Genomic DNA, 8,141 nt, shown 5'->3' with positions numbered 1-8,141 from the left:
CTGCTGAACATGGCACATTCTGTGTAAAGCTCAGCATGCTTGTTGTACTTCATGGAATGTTCAGGTCTTTTGTTCACAGCTTAACCGAAAGCACTGCACTGTAACAGTGTATCAATATCGAGCCTAATGCAATAAGGTAACACAATTGGGGCAAATAGCTATGGTAACAGGTCTAATTGAATCTGTGTCAGTTTCTCAGTGCAGGGCCATCCACTAGATGCAGGTTTGAAATCAATATGCTCTGCTTGCGTCAATGGCACAGGCTAATTTCATTGCATTTCTCTAGTATCATTAGTGCTCCGGCTAACCCCTGTGTGTGTGTGGGGGGGGGGGAGCATGTAAAATGGTTACTGCATCGTGTGTGTGTGTGTGTGTGTGTGTGTGTGTGTATGTATGTAAGTAATGGTTAGTTTACTGCGTGTGTGTGATATGTTAACCGTACCGTATGAGTCACTCTGGGTCTGCATCAGTCCGGGGGTTTGGAGGCTCAGGGTTTTCAGTGTGGGTGGTAGGGGGGGGCATGAGGGACACAGGGGTCACTTTACCTCCACCATATACATGCCAGGGCTGCTTCAGCTCACTGGTACACCCGCACTAGGTGGAGGAGGGGGCGGCTGAAACGTCCGGGGGAGAGAAAGGGTAGGAATGTTTATTCATGCATTAACTGGCTAAGTCGAATCCATATCTCAGGTACAAACAATGCAATTACACAACATACAGAATTGAGACTACCTTTAGAAGAATGTGAAAACAAAACTAAAACCAATCAATGGAAATAAAAAGCTAATCTCAATGCCTATTTATGTTTTGTTTTGTTCCTCTCGCAGGGATATGGCACAAACAGGCATTTTTCATTCCAGTCTTTTGGTTAATGAGTTCACAAATGAGAACATAGGTGAGAGAGGAATTGTTCTTCCAATTAACAAACAATTATGTGTGCGTTGCCTCGGGCCGTCCCGGGAGGATGTGCAGGGGCAGAGGTCTAATGCGTGACAAACAACATGACAATAGGAGGTGAGACTGCAGACTGCAATTGCTTTCCAATGAAATTAGTTCTAACCAGCTGCTTAGTCATGTGAGCATAAGGCACGTTGCCAGATAACGACTCAAACAACTGGACCTCAGGTAGAATATAGGACAGTCTAGTTGGGACTTTGGTTATTTAGTTATGTTAAACATTTTATTTCAAAAAATATTTTTCAATCTGGCAACCAAAAGGTCTGGCCTGTGTCCTTGCCTTACCCAGGTTTGAGTTGGGTAGTGGTGGGGTTGGGTGTCCAGCCCTGGTTCCAGTCACTACAGCACAGCAGTAGGTTCTTACTCTGCAGAGCTGCAAACGGGATTGCCTTCTGGCCCCCCTGGAGAAATATAACCACACAACATTAGATCATTCCTTTTTTAAACCCAGTTGCATTATACATTAGCCTGGTTCCAGGTCTGTTTGTGCGGTCTCATCACGATTGACCAAAGTAGTTGGCACAAACGGATATGGGACCAAGCTAATTACACACATGATAACAATATATTTTAATGTCACCCTGTTCTAGAACTATGTTCTGATAGGAGTGTGTAACGGGGGGGTCAAAGGTCATACCTGGACCTCGATGAACTCCAGTGCCGGGAGGTCAGGCAGCTCCTCCAATTGTTTGGCTTTGTTCCCGCCCACAAGGTTAGGGGTCTAAAACATATGGATTATTCAACTACTGCACTTTATACGCATCCTTCTTCCCTCCTATCCTTGACAAAGTGACTGATATAACCCAATGGGCTAGGTATAAGCAACAATTCCATTATATGGCTTTCCCGAACCCCGCGGTGTAAGAAGGTGATCACTTCAGGTAAAGGAGGAAGGAAGGACATATTTTAAAAGTATTCCAACAGGGCTGCTAACTTATGCCACATAATTTTTGGCAAATATGATCATTCTCTCCCTGCACATCATGAGACTGTGGACTCTTAATGTCCTTTTACTGCAGTGGGCTAAATCAGGGTCACACAGAGTGTTTCTTGGTAGTCTTAAACAAATTCTTGGTAGTCTTAAAAGTCAAAAGTATACAGCTAACACACATGATTATGGGCTTAAAAAAAATAAGACACCTGTACCAGGTCAGATAAGAGTTGCAATATTTTAAATGTTGAGTTTACATCCCAGCATTACACTTTATATACATCACAGAAGACTAAAATATAGCAAAACCGTTTCGACAAAGAAACACCGTAATTTCGGCTTTAAAAAACAAAAAAAGGTTATTAATTATGAAATGATGAAAAATATAAATAACATCCCACCAATGAGGACACTAGAGGGCAATTCGGTCATTTGACTGCAGGAGAGGGCTACCACTATCAACTCTCCAAAATGCATCAGGACAAGACGATCTCGATCAATGCGAAAATCAAACAGGTCTAAAGCTGAAAACGCCTCCAAATGTTTTCTTTTATGCCAATGGCAACAGCTAGTCTTACTGGGGTCCGTCACATAGCGAAACACAGTACAGTGTCCATAAGGGGTGGATGATGCTCTCTCTCCCTCTTCCATCCCCACATAACACAGACCTGACGGACCACTGGAATTAATCTCTTTCCCGTTTCAGCAGAACGACTTTAACTGCCTCCCCCCCCCCCCTGCTGTCTTTCTCTCTCCCCCTCTCTCTCTCCCCCTCCCTCTCTCTCTCCCCCTCCCTCCCTGTGGGTGGGGAGGGAGTGTGGCAGTAATTCACTTAGGGAGGAGCTCGAGAGCTAAAGCTGGAGCGGGGCCCGCTGCTACTAACGCTGGGGCTGCTCTGCCTGAGCCTCCTCTACTCTGATAAGGGCTGTTGTGTGGCGGAGGAGGAGAGAATGCTATAGTTAGTGAGAGAGAGAGAGAGAGAGAGAGAGAGAGAGAGAGAGAGAGAGAGAGAGAGAGAGAGAGAGAGAGAGAGAGAGAGAGAGAGAGAGAGAGAGATAGAGAGAGAAAGAGAGACAGACAGACAGACAGACAGACAGACAGAGTTGTCTGTGTGTGTGTGTGTGTGTGTGTGTGTGTGTGTGTGTCAGTGTGTCAGTGTGTGTGCGTCCATATGTATTCGTATGTGCTTGAGAGAGAGACGAGTTGTTCTGTACCGCGTGTATGTGGGAAGGGGAGCTCTTAGGCTGGGGGTGGATGGTGGTGTGCTGGGGAGTGGTGCTGGTGGTGGCTTCGGGGCAAGGCTCCAGGGTGGGCTCTTCGTCCTCTATTTCCATCCCCTCGTCGAACACGCCTTCGCCCAGACAGAAGCTCACGAGGTTGAACTGGCCACACAACTGAGAGGAGGGGTAGGATGAAGAGAAGGTTATGAGAGATTGCATTGGATCATTGAATGGGAAACGTTTGTGTCTGTATGACTATAGTGTGTGTGTCTGTATGACTATAGTGTGTGTGTGCTAGCATGTGTGTGCGCTAACATGTGTAATCTGTGAATGTAGTGTGTGTGTGTAGTGTGTGTGTGACCGACTGCTGCGCTGACGGCGGGGGCGCAGCTGAGTCCGTGGCCCTGGGCCTGCAGGGTGCTGTGGATGTACACGTCCTCCTGGGTGTGCCTGTCGCACAGGAAGAGCTGCAGGAAGCTGGCGTGGTAGCTGTGCAGGTCCACCACCAGGGCGCGCTCACAGCACAGCTTCTGGAAGGAGGTCTTGGCGTTGGCACTCCAGCTGCCCTGGGAGGAGAGAGAGAACACAAAGGGGGTGGGTTAAAGCTGTTCTTAGACCAGTCTGTATGTTTCAAAGTCACAGGAGGAGTGCTGATATAGGATTAGTTTTAGATTATATGGATGGCAAAGGGATGGGTTGTGATCTGATCCTAGATCAGTACTAATACTCTACTCTATATGAATGAATGAATGAATGAATGAATGAATGAATACGGGCCCAGGGATGGGAATATCAGTCATGTAAGATTGTGTAAACGGTATCATATTAGGTTTTACACCGAAAGGCTTGATTCCATACAGCGATGAGGCAACTGCTTGTGCCGGGAGCTCTGAGCAGGGGCGGTGTGTTCAATAGGGCGATATGGGCGACGCACTGCCAAACGGGAAAAGGAAGGGATTTTTTTTCTAATCAATTATATCACGGCAACAGTAGTTATCAGTGTTGTAATCTAGACGTCTGATCTGCCACAGTGCCACTAAATGTCCAATCAGGCTAAAGTCGTGCTTCAAATGCCCCCCCCCCCTTTTGGGGCGATTTCAGTCAGGTTGAAAATCGCCCAGAAGTCTGTCATAGACTCCCATGTAAAATCTATTTTTTTCAAATATCAGAGCTTTCAATACAATCTCTATGGGTTTCTGAGGGCTTGCACTTACGCGCTTTCGTCATACGTAACATAACCATGAACGTAACTAAGAAAAGAGCGGGTAGCCTCGTCAATCAATTCACTACTACTATCAAAATGGCTAGGCTTCAGTGCAACTCGATTGTGTCTTTGAAAGAAGTTCCTTTTTGTCGGCGAACAAATGAAGATAAATTGGCAACGAAACAATTAGGACCTCCCAGACCAAATTTAATAATTCAACAGGTTTCTACTAAAGGGGGGAAGTCCTACACCCGAGGATTTTCCAAAAATTGGTACGAACGAAAAACCTGGCTAGCAGGCTGCGATGTAGCTAATGCAGTCTTCTGCTACCCCCTGCTTACTCTTTCACCCTGAAGGCGGCACAGCAGACAGCACCGCTTGGACAGCGACTGGTGTGTAACGGACATGCACCATCTTTCAGGAAAGATTAAGAAACATGAGCTGTCAAAGACCCACATGGATAGCTGTTTGAGATTGTCTGCTTTGGGGAGAGTGAACATTCCCACTCAACTGGATGAGGGATACAGGCTAGCTGTCCGCCGCCACAACGATGAGGTTAGTGTTGATAATCACAAGTTTACTGGAGAACTGAAACTGACAAGGCTGACAAGATAGGACCCTTTTGTCCATTGTTATTGGATAGGAACAGAACTTATAACCAGCTCCTGACCTAAATAGATCTTAGCACAACATTTTACTCAACATATCATATTCCATATTCACTATAACAAATATATTTACTACGACATTAGCAAGAACCGCCACATCCTCAGCCGGCTAATCCAGTGTGTGAAGTTTTGCGGAGTGTTTGAGTTAGCTTTGCGAGGCAAAGATGAAACTGAGGGCTCCACCAACCCTGGTAAGCCAACACTTTTGAGATCAGTCAATAAATGCTTCTGGTATTGACTTATATGCTGCCCCTGTCTTCATGTTGTTGCTGGACATATCTTTTTTTAAATGTGTGTAGGTCACCTAAATCATCAGAAAAATTGCCCCCCCTGAGAATTTTTTCAGGAGCCGCCACTGGCTCTGAGTAACACGACCTGAGAGGGAGAGACTAAACTCCTTCTGTTACCACCTTGCATAGAGCAACACATCAACACATGGTGAGACCAGGGATACAAACATTCACTTCCAATAAAAGGACTACATTTTACGGCTGTTGATTAGTCTGGGCAAGAGTAAGGAAGAGATTGGCAACATCCCAAGTGACACCCTATTCACTTTTAAGTGCACTGGATGTCCGGTCTTCTCAGATCAAAACAAGTGTTTTTTTATTCCCTATATAGTGCACTTCTTATTCCTTATATAGTGCACTTCTTTTGAGTAGAGCCCTGCTCAAAAGTAGTGGACTATATAGGGAATAGGGTGCCATTTGGTCACAGTCAGGGCCCTACTTGAGGAACTTGAGGCTGTTCCTCTGGACAGTGGTGAGGTATCCAATGTCCACATAGTAGACCTCAGCCAGGGTGTCGCTGAGGACCCAATGGACGACAACGTGGTAGAACCAGATGCCCTGGGACACCACGCGGCAAACCTGGCAGGGTCGCACGTAGCGCTCGGGCAGACGGTAGCGCTCCAACACCTCCGGACAGGTGTAGCAGCTCCTGGAAGGAAGGAAGGATGGATAGAGAGGGAGGGAGGGAGGGAAAAGATAAAGAAAGTGAGGGAAGGAGGGTTAGAGAGGAAGGGAGAAAATGGGAGGGAGGGAGGGAAAAGATAAAGAAAGTGAGGGAAGGAGGGTTAGAGAGGAAGGGAGAAAATGGAAGGGAGAGAAAGAGGGTAGGATAGGAAACATAGGATCTCAATAGCATTCAGTAGCTTCCTCCCCTTGTCTCCTGTCCTTCATCTGCACTGATCTGAAAACACTTAGTTGAGAGCAATATGGTGGACGCCAAATACAGATGACCAGTTATGGCACATTCATACAGAATAAGGCAATTGGACTACATGTCTATGACTACAAATCTGACCCACTGAGGCAGGGAAGCCTCATGTTCCTCTCCCTAACCCTCCAGTCTAGCAGAGGGCTGTTGTAGTTGTTATTGTTGTTGCTGTTCACCTCATCTTGATCATCATGTTCTACAGGGCGTGGGGCTCCTGGCTCTTGTCAAAGCAGATGTAGAAGTGTGAGGGTGACTCCACGTGCTCCACCAGCATGGCCACCAGCTCCTGGGGGCCCCTGGGCGTGGGGGCCCTCAGTCTCTTGCCTCGCCTGGCGTCCGGGGGAACCACCGCCCCGCGTCGTAAATGTCATTGGAGGGCTTTGCACCCAATCAGAAACAAGATCAAGGGGGAAACTATTTATGTGTGGCTGAACACACATCACAGGGGTAAAGGCAGCATCACACACACCTTGGTGACACACTTCTGAAACAGTTGTCTGTTCTGGGTGGGCTCAGGCTCAGACTGGTTTGTGTATTCCATTGGCTGTGAGCCCTGGTCCCTCTCTGGGCTGTAAGGGCCTGCAGCCTCAGGGAGTGATGCCACATCATTCTGAGTACTGTACACTGTGGTGTTTTTTTTTACCGGGACTGGATTTCATAAACAGACAGAGCAATACAGAAAATAATTTCTGTCACGACAAGGGAGAGATAACTAGTTTGATTATAATGCATCTATGATGAAGGGACTACTCCAACTCTACCATTCAATACTACACTCGTCATTTTACTGAAAATAGCGTGAAGAAATCGTAAACAAAAACACTTCAGAAGTAGCCGCAAAGTGTTCGCCGCAGGTGTGTTTGACGGGTATGTGCTTTGCAGGATGCATTGAATGGATATATGCAATGCGCAGTGTGCCTGAGTAGAAATTCAATCAATTCAATTCTACAATCTGGCAACCAACCAACCTGAGAGTTTGTCTGTCTGTTTTTCTGTTTGTCTGTCATCTGCCTTACTCCTGGAACCGTTTGGAATGTCTGCTTCGGTGAGAAGAGTTGCTTTTTTGGTCTGGTCCTCATCAGTGGCGCCACCTCCCCCCCCCTGAGGGGCAGCAGGGAGCCCGTCCGGCTCTGTGTGACCGCCACCAGGTCGGCGTCCGCCAGCAGCATCCCGGCGATGGAGTAGAAGCCATAGTTAGTGACACGTAAAGGGAAGCCATAGTGGCGGGCGAAGGCAGTCTCCAGCTCCGACAGGCCCACGGCCCCCTGGGAGAGCAGCTGGCGGAGCTGGGCGCGGAGTTGGGCCGGCAGTGCCGGGGGAGCGTGGCCGTGCTGGGGCAGGACCATGGGGTTGTGTTCCTGGTAGCATTGGGAGAAGAAGCCCACGCCACCACGCCAAGCTGGGGCCTTGTTGGCGCTGCGCTGTCTGGCCACCAACTCCACGATGCCTCTGGTGGTGTCGTCCGCCACTGCTGCAGAATGGGTAAAGAGAGATAGGTTTGTGTGCTGAGTTTGGAATGGAAAGGAGTGGAATTGACATCTGTGTTGTACAACGATATCTGTGCTCAGCTTCTCAGACTCCTCATAGTGCATACTATACTCAAAGAAGAACCAAAAATGTTAACTCCATAAACATGAAAACAAAAGCATGATATGTGCCAAAACACTATAACTTCATAAGCCAAAGGTGGGACTAGTGCTCAGTATTACTTACTTTTCAACACCAAGCTGCCATCTTCCAGGTAGTCAATGTACACCACGTCAGGCATCTCCCGGATCATGTCCAGCATGTTGCGGAAGCCGAGGGTCCTCAGGAGCATGGGGTGGCCCAGCATGTTGACGTAGTCCCGCCTCAGCTGATCTGGGGGTCAGGCCCTGCTTGGCTGAGATGAGCAGGGAGCGCACATAATTATTTAGGCCTGAGAGCAGCTGCTCCTGGGTCAT

General features: G+C 47.7%; 1 pseudogene across 1 annotated transcript; it reads right to left on the bottom strand.

Moving 5' to 3' along the window:
* Positions 1 to 1,238: 1,238 nt before the first annotated feature.
* On the bottom strand, positions 1,239 to 8,141 carry LOC311131003 (tudor domain-containing protein 5-like; annotated as a pseudogene). The gene is made up of 11 exons: positions 7,912 to 8,141; positions 7,167 to 7,669; positions 6,668 to 6,784; positions 6,375 to 6,562; positions 5,710 to 5,919; positions 5,340 to 5,355; positions 3,945 to 3,995; positions 3,474 to 3,674; positions 3,103 to 3,282; positions 1,595 to 1,678; positions 1,239 to 1,358 (listed from the first exon to the last, which is right to left on the bottom strand). The product of its transcript is annotated as a tudor domain-containing protein 5-like (transcript).

This window comes from Coregonus lavaretus (genome assembly GCF_964263955.1).
Source record: "Coregonus lavaretus genome assembly, chromosome: 6".
Taxonomy (NCBI): domain Eukaryota; kingdom Metazoa; phylum Chordata; class Actinopteri; order Salmoniformes; family Salmonidae; genus Coregonus; species Coregonus lavaretus.
The sequence above is the reverse complement of the archived record's forward strand: the minus strand, read 5'-3'. Positions and strand labels throughout refer to the sequence as shown.